Source organism: Ranitomeya imitator, chromosome 1 (genome assembly GCF_032444005.1).
Source record: "Ranitomeya imitator isolate aRanImi1 chromosome 1, aRanImi1.pri, whole genome shotgun sequence".
In the NCBI taxonomy this organism is placed as follows: Eukaryota; Metazoa; Chordata; class Amphibia; order Anura; family Dendrobatidae; genus Ranitomeya; species Ranitomeya imitator.
In genome coordinates this window covers 736,700,525-736,713,553 of record NC_091282.1, presented here as the reverse complement: position 1 = coordinate 736,713,553, position 13,029 = coordinate 736,700,525, and the positions used below count along the sequence as shown (strand labels likewise).

The 13,029-nt window shown below is 48.2% G+C and overlaps 1 protein-coding gene across 1 annotated transcript in view; it reads right to left on the bottom strand.

The window, feature by feature from the left end:
• The window catches only part of PRKCH (protein kinase C eta), a 206,065-nt gene that overhangs the window by 34,451 nt on the left and 158,585 nt on the right, over window positions 1–13,029 (bottom strand). The gene's annotated exons all lie outside the window — the stretch shown is intronic.

Genomic DNA, 13,029 nt, shown 5'->3' with positions numbered 1-13,029 from the left:
CCAGTTATAACAGCCTCTCCCCTGCACTAGTGCTGCAGTCCAGTTACAACAGCCTCTCCTTTACACTAGTGCTGCAGTCCAGTTATAACAGTCTCTCCCTTGCACTAGTGCAGCAGTCCAGTTATTACAGCCTTTCCCCTACACTAGTGCTGCAGTCCAGTTATAACAGCCTCTCTCCTGCACTAGTGCTGCAGTCCAGTTACAACAGCCTCTCCTTTACACTAGTGCTGCAGTCCAGTTATAACAGTCTCTCCCTTGCACTAGTGCTGCAGTCCAGTTATAACAGCCCCTCCCCAGCACTAGTGCTGCAGTCCAGTTATAACAGCCTCTCCCTGCACTAGTGCTGCAGTCCAGTTACAACAGCCTCTCCCTGCACTAGTGCTGCAGTCCAGTTACAACAGCCTCTCCCCTGCACTAGTGCTGCAGTCGCATTATAACTGCTACTCCCCAGCACTAGTACCGCAGTCCAGTTATAACAGCTTTTTTTCTGTACTACCAGTGCAATCCAGTTACAATACCTTCTCTTCTGTACTACTACCACAGTCCAGCTATAACTTCTACTTCTTTTTGTGCTAGTACTGCAGTACAGTTATAACAGCTAGCCTCGTGTTAAAATAGCTAGACTAATGTAATGGTAATGCAATACAGTTGTATCTGCTGGTCCTGCACTACTATTGCAGTACATTTATAACAGCGCTATAATATCAGTAGCAGTTATAACAACCCTACTACAGTGAAAATGAAGTCCCTGCAATGGTACTCCAGCCATTATAACTGGTACTCCCCTGTACAAGCACTGCAGTTTAGTTATAACAGCTACCCTCCTGCATTAGTACTGCTGCCAAGATATAACTGCTACCATTCTGCATTAGTACTGCTGCCAAGATATAACTGCTACCATTCTGCATTAGTACTAGTGCCAAGATATAACTGCTACCATTCTGCATTAGTACTAGTGCCAAGATATAACTGCTACCATTCTGCATTAGTACTAGTGCCAAGATATAACTGCTACCATTCTGCATTAGTACTAGTGCCAAGATATAACTGCTACCATTCTGCATTAGTACTGCTGCCAAGATATAACTGCTACCATTCTGCATTAGTACTGCTGCCAAGATATAACTGCTACCATTCTGCATTAGTACTGCTGCCAAGATATAACTGCTACCATTCTGCATTAGTACTGCTGCCAAGATATAACTGCTACCATTCTGCATTAGTACTGCTGCCAAGATATAACTGCTACCATTCTGCATTAGTACTGCTGCCAAGATATAACTGCTACCATTCTGCATTAGTACTGCTGCCAAGATATAACTGCTACCCTCCTGCTCTGGTACTGCAACATAATTTCAAATGGTCAGTTCCTCTACATGGTTATCACTGCTGTCCTGAGAATATACATTATCTGTTTATTCTAGAACACTTAATTTGGCCTTTTTTTTATATTTTTGTTCTTTTCATAGCAACATTTATTTTTCCTCCTTTGTCCCAATTCTGCAATCCCGGCAGTAATTACCAGCAGCTAAAGAGCCAAGGTGGAGTTTCCGTTGGGGAAGTATACGAGTGCTCTGCTGTACTGTGACCCTGTGCTGTGATGAAAGAACAAGAGTAGCAAAATGAATCTGGCACATAAATAGTTCCATGTATTCACCACTTAGTACTGGGAAAAGACAGCTATTAGTCTGGGATCATGCACATTTACAGTGAGTGTCATTACCATATGGACACTGGATGAGCGGGTACACTGTAGCACCCCACTTTATCGGCTCTGCAACTCCATCCTAGCACTTGGCATTGATCACATTTGGAACCCCACTGCATGCCGGCAATATAAGACCCCTGCTGCATAATTGAAGGGAGATGTCGGCCCACTGGATACATTTAGTGTATGTGAACAGAGCTTTCCGCTCATTAAAGGGAACCTGTCACCTCCAAAATCGAAGGTGAGCTAAGCCCACCATCATCAGGGGCTTATCTACAGCATTCTGTAATGCTGTAGATAAGCCCCCGATGTATCCTGAAAGATGAGAAAAAGAGGTTATATTATACTCACCAAGGGGCTGTCCCGGTTCTGTTCTGGTCCGATAAGCGTCGCGGTCCGGTCCGGCGCCTCTCATCTTCTTACGATGACGTCCTCTTCTTGTCTTCATGCCGCGGCTCCGGCGCAGGCGTACTTTGTCTTCTTGTTGAGGGCAGAGCAAAGTACTGCAGCGCACAGGAGCCGGGCCTCTCTGACCTTTCCCGGCGCCTGCGCCCTGCAGTACTTTGCCCTCAACAGGGCAGACAAAGTACACCTGTGCCGGAGCCGCAGCCTGAAGACAAGAAGAGGACGTCATTGTAAGAAGATGGGAGGCCCCGGACCAGACCGCGACGCCTATCGGACCTGGACCGCAGCAGGACCGCCCCTGGGTGAGTATAATCTAACCTCTTTTTCTCATCTTTCAGGTTACATCAGGGGCTTATCTACAGCATTACAGAATACTGTAGATAAGCCCCTGATGCCGGTGGGCTTAGCTCATCTTTGATTTTGGGGGTGACAGGTTCCCTTTAAAGAAATGTTGTATTGTATCAGAGGGAAATAGTCAGTAGGTGTTTGAATTGTAATCTGAGGGCAACATGAGGAAGGAGTTGAGACACTGAATCTAGCAATGTGTCACTTATTAGGCTGTGAATAGTTTTTTCAATACAATCAGTGCTATAATCAGCAGGAGATTATCCCTGCCGGACTAGCTACCTCATGCCTCCCGATGCAAGCATTGATTAGCAGATTTCTGTCAATATACAATGTACACAGAAAGCTGCCAATCAGTGGTGTGGGCAGGTCAGCTTTTGAGCACTGCTACATCTACAGAACAGAAAACTCTGTATCAAAACTGCTGCACCCAGTGAACTAAGCGATATATTGCAGGAATCAGGGTCTCTAACTACTGCTACATCATGTTGCTCTCTGATAAGGTAGCAAAAACCTGCTGACAGATTCCCTTTAAGTCTTCAGAGCTGCTCTTCCTCCAGTGCAGTCAAGAGTATTTTTTTCTAATGGCTCGGCTTCTGACTCGATTTTACAAACAGGGACAGGAATTCCTAGGAAGGAATGCGAGTCCCCACGACAGCCCACAAGAACGCTGAAGATTGAAAATTCATCCACAGAGATTTTTTGTTCTTGCTTTATATAGGCCAGTGCAAATACCAGAAATGCATGGAGAAGCTTTTATAATGCAACATTATGGAAAAAAAGGGAACGTGAACTGAAATCCATTAGGACTAATACAAAAATATAATAAGGGAACCTACAAGTCCTGCCTGTTTTATTAGGCTCCATCATTGTGTGTTACATTTGATGTCCCTTTCAGCTACATAATCCCTCCTTGGAACATGTCTCGTCCTGCCGGGAACCTCACAAGAGCAGAAAGTTCCAACTTGTTACCTGCCACAGGTATAATCCGGATCATTTACTTACTTCTTATCTCCACTAATGCTACATAGGATTAAATAATAGGGTTAATATAAATCCCCTCCACATACACTTTCGATAGCGGTCCAACATACCACATTGTCGATCTTCCGTTGTCATCTGTCTCGCCCCATATATAGGAGCACTCGCTCTGCCCATTAGGACGTTTTCCCATACAAATGAATGGGAGCATTAGTCCAAGCAGACTGACGGCAAAAATAATTTTGGAGAAAAAAAAAAGCCCAGAAGAGGTGGAAAAACCCTGTTTAGCATTATCTGATGAATATAGTCATAGAATTCACTACAAAATGGTTTTAAAAAGTTCAATTCTCCATATATGAAGCCGGGTTCTGCTCACTTGGTCGGAGGGGGTTGGGTACACCAACCAACGATCCCGCACATTCCACTTACATACAAAGGACACGGATGGAACGTGTTGGCTCCTATGTTTCCACGTGTCCCAACATGCACCTGTTCTATATATTCTCTAGATGCGATCATAGAACAATAAAACAATGGGTCGTGCAAGGGAGCGATCGAGCGAATGGCCACCGCTACCTAATCCTTATGGCCTCCATTCCATTTATTGAAGCTCTGGCAGGAGGACAACGTTCTCCTCTCCCTCCAAGTATTTGCTGTTCCCATCTTGAAGAAAGCTACTTTACCTAAAAGTTTAACTATGTACCTAGAAATCCCGGCTCCAACGTGGGGCATAATCGGCATCTGCCGCCCCCAACTTCCCCCCCAGCACTACCAATACTTCTACCAGCGACATCACTGGTCTCCAAAGCGGCACGGAGATCCAAGGTGGTCACCCAAATCCCGCACCAGCCGCCATATCTACAAGCCCCAAATTAATCATTACAATGGGAAACACATTTACTGAGCTTCGTAGACATCCACCCGAGGTGCCATTTATGCAAGGTGTGCCGTCTCCGAATTAGTCCTTTCCCACAGTCTAAAACATGGAAAGTTAATTGGTTTCCCATAAAAGACGGCAGTTTCTGCCTCTGCTTTTACTTGCAGACACCTCGCCGCCAAAGCCATTGTGGTATCTGTATAACGACCCTCCCGGTAGCACAGTAAAGAGCTATTCTCAGCCCTAGTTCTCAACGAGGTCACTATTGTATACTCATCGGATGGCCACTGCTAATGGCTAACAAAATACTTAAAGGGGCTGACTTTAGCAATGTGTGACCGGTGGGGAAGCGACACCCAGCACCCCACCGATCAGCTGCTTCCAGTGTCGTTAGTGGTCAAAACTGCTCAGTTAAGGAGCTGCACAGCACAGCTCCATCAATGGAATAGTGGCCACAGAAGGGTACTGCACAGCCACCCACCATACAGAAGACACAGATGATTACTGGGTGCGGCTGACAATCAAATTATGTCTATGGGGACCTATAGAGTAACATAACATAATAAACATCTGTGATGTCCCTGGTATGCTAGAGACGTACTGCCTGCGTTAGTGGCCATTCTCTTCATCGGCATATTTTAGTATTTCTTTTCTACACAGAGAATGTTTGCTCTTCCTGACACTGTTGGCTCCTTTCTAATATATGTACCAACTCACAGTGGCGTATCTAGAGTCCTATGGGCCCGGATGCAAAATTTGGATCTGAACCCCCATCACCCCGCATGTTGGTCAGATGTATGGGCCCTTGTAGCATTATAAATCCTAAAGGCATTCACGTGTTGCTCCCTCATTATATATTAACTAGCTATTGAACCCGTTCTACGCCCGGGTGGCGAGCATTTATATTGGTATATGGTCTCCATCCTGGTATGTGCTGCTCCATCCTGCGCCCCCATCCTGTCATGTGCTGCTCCCATCCTGCGTCCCCATCCTGTCATGTGCTGCTCCCATCCTGCGCCCCCGTTCTGTCATGTGCTGCTCCCATCCTGCGCCCCCATTCTGACATGCTCTGCTCCCATCCTGCGCCCCCGTTCTGTCATTTGCTGCTCCCATCCTGCGCCCCCATTCTGACATGTGCTGTGCCCATCCTGCGCCCCCGTTCTGTCATGTGCTGCTCCCATCCTGCGCCCCCGTTCTGTCATGTGCTGCCCTATTCTGTCATGTGCTGCTCCCATCCTGCGCCACCATTCTTTAATTTGCTGCTCCCATCCATATGCCCCATACGCTGCTCCATAAAGGTTTATGGCCCCCATAAGATGCTCCATGGTATATGCCCCCATACACTGCTCCATAAAGGTTGATGGCCCCCATAAGATGCTCCATAGTTTATGCCCCGTATGCTGTTCCATAAAGGTTTATGGCCCCCATAAGATGCTCCATGGTATATGCCCAATGCTCCATTATGGTTTATGGCCCCCATAAAATGCTCCATAGTATATGCCCCGTACACTGCTCCATAAAGGTTGATGGCCCCCATAAGATGCTCCATAGTACATGCCCCCGTACACTGCTCCATAAAGGTTTATGGCCCCCATAAGATGCTCCATAATATTATGCTCCCGTACACTGATCCATAAAGGTTTATGGCCCCCATAAGATGCTCCATAGTGTATGCCCCGTACGCTGTTCAATAAAGGTTTATGGCCCCCATAAGATGCTCCATGGTATATGCCCCCGTACACTGCTCCATTATGGTTTATGGCCCCCATAAGATGCTCCATAGTATATGCCCCGTACGCTGTTCCATAAAGGTTTATGGCCCCCATAAGATGCTCCATACTATATGCCCCCGTACACTGCTCCATTATGGTTTATGGCCCCCATAAGATGCTCCAGAGTGTATGCCCCGTACAATGTTCCATAAAGGTTTATGGCCCCCATTAGATGCTCCATACTATATGCCCCCGTACACTGCTCCATTATGGTTTATGGCCCCATAAGATGCTCCATTATGGTTTATGGCCCCATAAGATGCTCCATTGTATATGCCCCGTATGCTGCTGCAATATATATATAAAAAAAAATACCATACTCACCTATCGTCGCTGGGCGCCGAGTGCTGGGGGGCCTGAGCAGGCAGGGACACCGGCGCGCTGTGGGGGTCAGGTGCCGGTATCGCCGCTAGTTCAGGCCCCCCAGCACTTACTATATTCACCTGGCGTCATCGCGCCCTCTGAACTGAAGGTCACAGGCTGAGGACCGGGAAGATGGCGGCGTGCAGCGGTGGAACGGGGCCAGGTGAATATAGCTCATACTTACCCTCCTGGCGGTCCCTGCTTCTCTGTTGGAGATCGCGGTGTGCGTTCAGTGTTTACGCATACTGCGATCTCCTGGGAGCGTCACTCTGTGAGGCCCAGACTGCGCCGGCGCTTGCGCAGTCTATAAAGGCTTCGGACAGAGTGACGCTCCCAGCGTTATATTATAGACTAGCTATTGAACCCGTTCTACGCCCGGGTGGCGAGCATTTATATTGGTATATGGTCTCCATCCTGGTATGTGCTGCTCCATCCTGCGTCCCCATCCTGTCATGTGCTGCTCCATCCTGCGCCCTAATCTTGTCATGTGCTGCTCCCATCCTGCGTCCCCATCCTGTCATGTGCTGCTCCCATCCTGCGCCCCCATTCTGACATGTGCTGCACCCATCCTGCGCCTCCATTCGGACATGTGCTGCACCCATCCTGCGTCCCCATCCTGTCATGTGCTGCTCCCATCCTGCGTCCCCATCCTGTCATGTGCTGCTCCCATCCTGCGTCCCCATCCTGTCATGTGCTGCTCCCATCCTGCGCCCCCATTCTGACATGTGCTGCTCCCATCCTGCGCCCCCGTTCTGTCATGTGCTGCCCTATTCTGTCATGTGCTGCTCCCATCCTGCGCCCCCGTTCTGTCATGTGCTGCTCCCATCCTGCGCCATCGTTCTTTAATTTGCTGCTCCCATCCATATGCCCCATACGCTGCTCCATTATGGTTTATGGCCCCCATAAAATGCTCCATAGTATATGCCCCGTACACTGCTCCATAAAGGTTGATGGCCCCCATAAGATGCTCCATAGTATATGCCCCCGTACACTGCTCCATTATGGTTTATGGCCCCCATAAGATGCTCCATAGTGTATGCCCCGTACGCTGTTCTATAAAGGTTTATGGCCCCCATAAGATGCTCCATACTATATGCCCCCGTACACTGCTCCATTATGGTTTATGGCCCCATAAGATGCTCCATTATGGTTGATGGCCCCCATAAGATGCTCCATTGTATATGCCCCGTATGCTGCAATATATATAAAAAAAAAATACCATACTCACCTATGGTCACTGGGCGCCGGGGGCCTGAGCAGGCGGGGACACCGGCGCGCTGTGGGGGTCAGGTGCCGGTATCGCCGCCAGCTCAGGCCCCCCAGCACTTACTATATTCACCTGGCCCCGTTCCACCGCTGCGCGCCGCCATCTTCCCGGACCTCTGGCTGTGACTGTTCAGTCAGAGGGCGGCGCCGGCGCGCATTAAGCGCGTCATCGCGCCCTCTGAACTGAAGGTCACAGGCCGAGGATCGGGAGCCGGAGCCGCACGCAGCGCTGGAACGGGGCCAGGTGAATATAGCTCATACTTACCCTCCTGGCGGTCCCTGCTTCTCTGTTGGAGATCGCGGTGTGTGTTCAGTGTTTACGCATACCGCGATCTCCTGGGAGCGTCATTCTGTGAGGTCCAGACTGCGCCGGCGCTTGCGCAGTCTATAAAGGCTTCGGACAGAGTGACGCTCCCAGCGTTATATTATAGATACTCCCCATCCTGTCTCCCATCCTGGAATATATAGGTCTTCTATCCTGGAATATATGTCTCCCATTCTGGTATATATGTATCATATCCTGGGATATATATGTCTCCCATCCTGATATATATACCCTCCATTCTGGGCCCAACCTGGTATATATTTGTCTCCCATCCTGGAATATATACGTTTCTCATCCTGGTATATATGTCTCCCATCCTGGATATATACGTCTCCCTTCCTGGATATATACCGTATGCATCCCATCCTGGTATATATGTCTCCCATCCTGGTATATATGTCTCCCATCCTGGTATATATGTCCCCCATCCTGGATATATATGTCTCCGATCCTGGTATATATACGTCTCCCATCCTGGATATATATGTCTCCCATCCTGGATATATATGTCTCCGATCCTGGTATATATATATGTCTCTCACCCTGGATATATATATATGTTTCCCATCCTGGTATATATTTGTCTCCCATCCTGGATATATATATGTTTCCCATCCTGGTATATATTTATTTGTCTCCAATCCTAGATATATATATGTTTCCCATCCTGGTATATATTTGTCTCCAATCCTGGATATATATATATGTTTCCCATCCTGGATATATACCATATGTCTCCCATCCTGGTATATATGTCTCCCATCCTGGATATATATGTCTCCCATCCTGGATATATATATGTCTCCCATCCTGGAATCAACTCCGAAAGGAGATTAGAGAATTAAAAGCCCATAGCCCTGGACATCTGAACCAGCAGGGGGCAACGAAAACAAGCCAGAGAGCAGACAATATGGCCACCACTGAACCCCATCAGCAGCACCGTAGCCCACCCAAGACATCACAAAGTCCTGATACTGTCCTAATAATGGACTCAAATCATGAAACCAGAGAGATGGAAGAGAGAACAGAACCAGCCACCAGCAAAGCCAGCACCACAGACCCTCGTCAGCAGCACCGTAGCCCACCCAAGACATCACAAAGTCCTGATATTGTCCTAATAATGGACTCAAATGGGAAGTACCTAAATACACAGCGGCTATTCCCAGGAAAACAGGTCCGTACAATCCGCTGTGCAAGTATTGAACAGGTGACAGAGGTCATCAGTAGACCACGGTTTACCAACCCAAAGCACATTATTATACACACGGGTACAAACAATCGGCCAGACCAGCAGATCGCAGAACAACTGATCAACCTGGCAAAGATGGCAAACCTAAAATTCCGGGACAGTAAAATCATTCTGTCATCGCTGCTTCCAAGAAAGGACATACCCAGGCAAACCACCCAAGCCATCAATGCAGAACTGACTGAAAAGATCAAGACTGTGCCAAACGTGACCCTGGCACAACACCTCTCCATAAACAACAGTCACCTGCACGATGATAAACACCTCAACAAACAAGGGGTCAGCCTCCTGGCCAAAGAGCTGAAGGACATCGTGCTAAACAGAGACCCCGGGCCTGGATTCAACAGTGGCCATAATCACACTGAAAGACCCCCGAGAACGATAAAGCAGAAAACCCCAAGGCTACCTCCTGGAGCTGGAAACAAAGCTCTTCACCCAGTGTCAGACCATCGGAGGTGGAGACCTCCACCGAGGACACCACCAAGCCCACACAGATACATGCAGAGCAGAGATAGGGATGAGATAATAAACCTGCTCAATGCACTGCGCAGAATAATAATGTGACCGGATGGAACCAAGCACCACTATAAAACTGTCAGAAATCCAGTTTGTCCCACACAGCCATACTCATTACAAGGTATATACACACAAACCACACAGAAGAATGTCTTCACTTACAATCAGCAGCTGGAATATCCAGGGTCTCAACGCCTCAACCTTTGGATCTAAAACAAAGGACCCTGATTTTATACAAAGTATGAAAAATATAGACATTCAGATCCTCCTGGAAACATGGACCAGAGCCGAAAACGAATCCCTGGTGCCTATTGGATACAAGGAATTCTTGGTCCATGCCCAGAAAAATAAAAACATCAAACAGGGCCGGGGCTCAGGAGGAGTAGCGATCTGGTATAAAGAGGAGCTCCACCAGTACATCAAACCGGTGAAGAAAGGAGACAGCCACATATGGATCAGAATCAGCAGCTCCATCCTCACCTGCCAGTCTGATGTCCACCTCTGTGCCACCTATATACCACCGCCAGAGTCCCCCTACTTCAATCCAGACTGCTTCGAGATCTTACAAAGAGAAGCCGCCCATTATCAGGCCCTGGGCAAAGTTCTCATCTTTGGAGACCTCAATGCAAGAACAGGGAGAGAGAGAGACTTCCTGACCACGGATGGAAACATCTACATACTTGGAGCAGAGAATGACGGCCAAGACCCTGTACACACTGAGAGAAACAGCTATGACAGTACAGTCAACAAAAGTGGCAGAAAGCTCCTGAACGTATGTAAAAGTTTAGGACTTCATATCCTTAATGGACGAAGCAAGGGTGACTCCTTAGGAAGGTATACACTAAACTCCCATGTAGGGAGGAGTGTAGTTGATTACGCCATTACAGACCTGAACCTGGCAGATGTCAGCGCCTTCATAGTCACCCCACAAACGCACCTGTCAGACCACAGCCAACTTCTTCTGTACATAAAATCTACAGAGAAACCATCCACTCAGAAGCCACAGCAGAGCGGCCTCTTCACCCGGCCTCCATCCTATAAATGGTCCAAAATGTCGGCACCAAGATATAAAGAAGCTTCCAGCAGACCTGAAATACAGTGGATGCTCCACCACTTCTACAACCTTGAGTACATGCCAAACCCAGAGGGAGTGAACCAAGCAGCAAAGGACCTCAACAATATATTCTACGCAATGGCCAGACTGTCTGACCTTAAAAAAGTCGACTACAAGAGACCAAAAGAAACACAGGTCAATGGCTGGTTTGACAGAGAATGTAAAGCTGTACGGAAGACCCTGAGAACAGCCTCCAACAAGAAACACAGAGACCCCAACCACCTGGGTCTGAGGGAAGCCTATGACTCCATACAAAAGCAGTACAAAACCATCCTCAGGAGGAAGAAGCAGAGTTACATCTCTACCAAGCTCAATCAACTCCAAGACGCCCTCCAAGACAACTCCTTCTGGGAACTATGGAACCACATGGGCACCAAAGACAAGAAAAACAACAACCATATCCAAAATGGCAACCTCTGGCTCCAATACTTCAGAGACCTCTATAAAGACATTCCAAAGGAAGGACTAAGCCAAGAACAGGAAAACATAATGGCGAAACTAAAAGCAATGGAGGAAAAAATCAAAAACTTCCAAAACCCGGTGGATACACCTATAACTCTACAGGAAGTAACCGAGAGACTCTCCTCCATAAGATGTAGAAAAGCCGGTGGCCTGGATGGAATCCTACCAGAAATGCTGAAGTACAGCCCACCAGAAATACAGGCTGCAATGGTTAAACTCTTCAATATTGTACTGAGTGCCGGCTACTTCCCTCGTACCTGGAACCAAGGCCTCATCACACCCATCCACAAGAGTGGGGACAGGTATGACCCAGCTAACTACAGAGGCATATGCGTCAGCAGCAACCTGGGAAAACTGTTCAACAGTATCCTGAACAAGAGGATCCTCACCTTCCTCACCGAGCACAACGTCCTCAACAAGAGCCAAGCAGGGTTCATGCCGAACCACCGCACCACTGACCACATCTATACTTTGCACAGCCTCATTCAGAGACACGTCTACAATACAAAGAATGGGAAGATATACGCCTGCTTTGTGGACTTTAAAAAGGCTTTTGATTCAGTGTGGCACCCGGGCTTATTCCTGAAACTGCTGGAGAGTGGAATAGGAGGAAAGACCTACGATGTCATCAAAAGCTCCTACACCGAGAACAGCTGCAGCGTGAGTGTGAGCGGCAAAAGAACGGCTTTTTTCCAGCAGAGCCGCGGAGTAAGACAAGGCTGCAGCCTAAGCCCAACGCTCTTCAACATCTACATCAACGAGCTGGCTACCGCCCTGGAATCCTCCTCAGCACCAGGTCTCACCCTCCACGACGCCCAGGTGAAATTCCTGCTGTATGCAGATGACCTGCTGCTGCTGTCACCAACCGAGAAAGGCCTCCAGGACAACCTGAAAATCCTAGAGAAATTCAGCTCCACCTGGGCCCTACCGGTCAACCTAAAGAAAACCAACACCATGGTGTTCCAGAGGAGAAAGAGAAGATCAGACCAACACCCATCATTTATCCTCAACAACTGCGACCTCACAGGAACGGACAAATACACCTACCTGGGCCTAGAGATTCACCGGTCAGGGAACTTCAAACAAGCCATAGAGACCCTGAAAGACAAGGCCTGCAAAACCTTCTATGCCATCCGAAGGACACTCTACCATCTGAAGCCACCAGTGAGGGTCTGGCTAAAAATCTTCGACTCCATCATCGCCCCAATCCTCCTGTATGGCAGCGAAGTCTGGGGTCCTCACACCTACCCAGACTGGTCAAAGTGGGACTCCAGTCCAACAGAAATATTCCACCTGGAATTCTGCAAGCACCTTCTCCAGGTCCATCGGAGCACCTCCAACAGTGCTTGTCGGGCCGAGCTGGGCAGATTCCCTCTACACCTAACAGTTCTAAAGAGGGCGCTGTCATTCCGGGCTCACCTGCATAGGAGCAATCCAAGCTCCCACCACCATAAAGCCCTGATACATGAAGGTGAAACAGAAAAACCAGAACCCCCGGAACAGCCCAGCCAAACCCAACCGGAGCAGAACACCAATCACAACAACCTGACAAAAGCCGGAATTAGGAAGATGGCAGATGAAGGCCAGGAGAGGTATGTCAGTGACTGGAAGAATGATATCATCAGCTCACAGAAACTGACCATGTACCG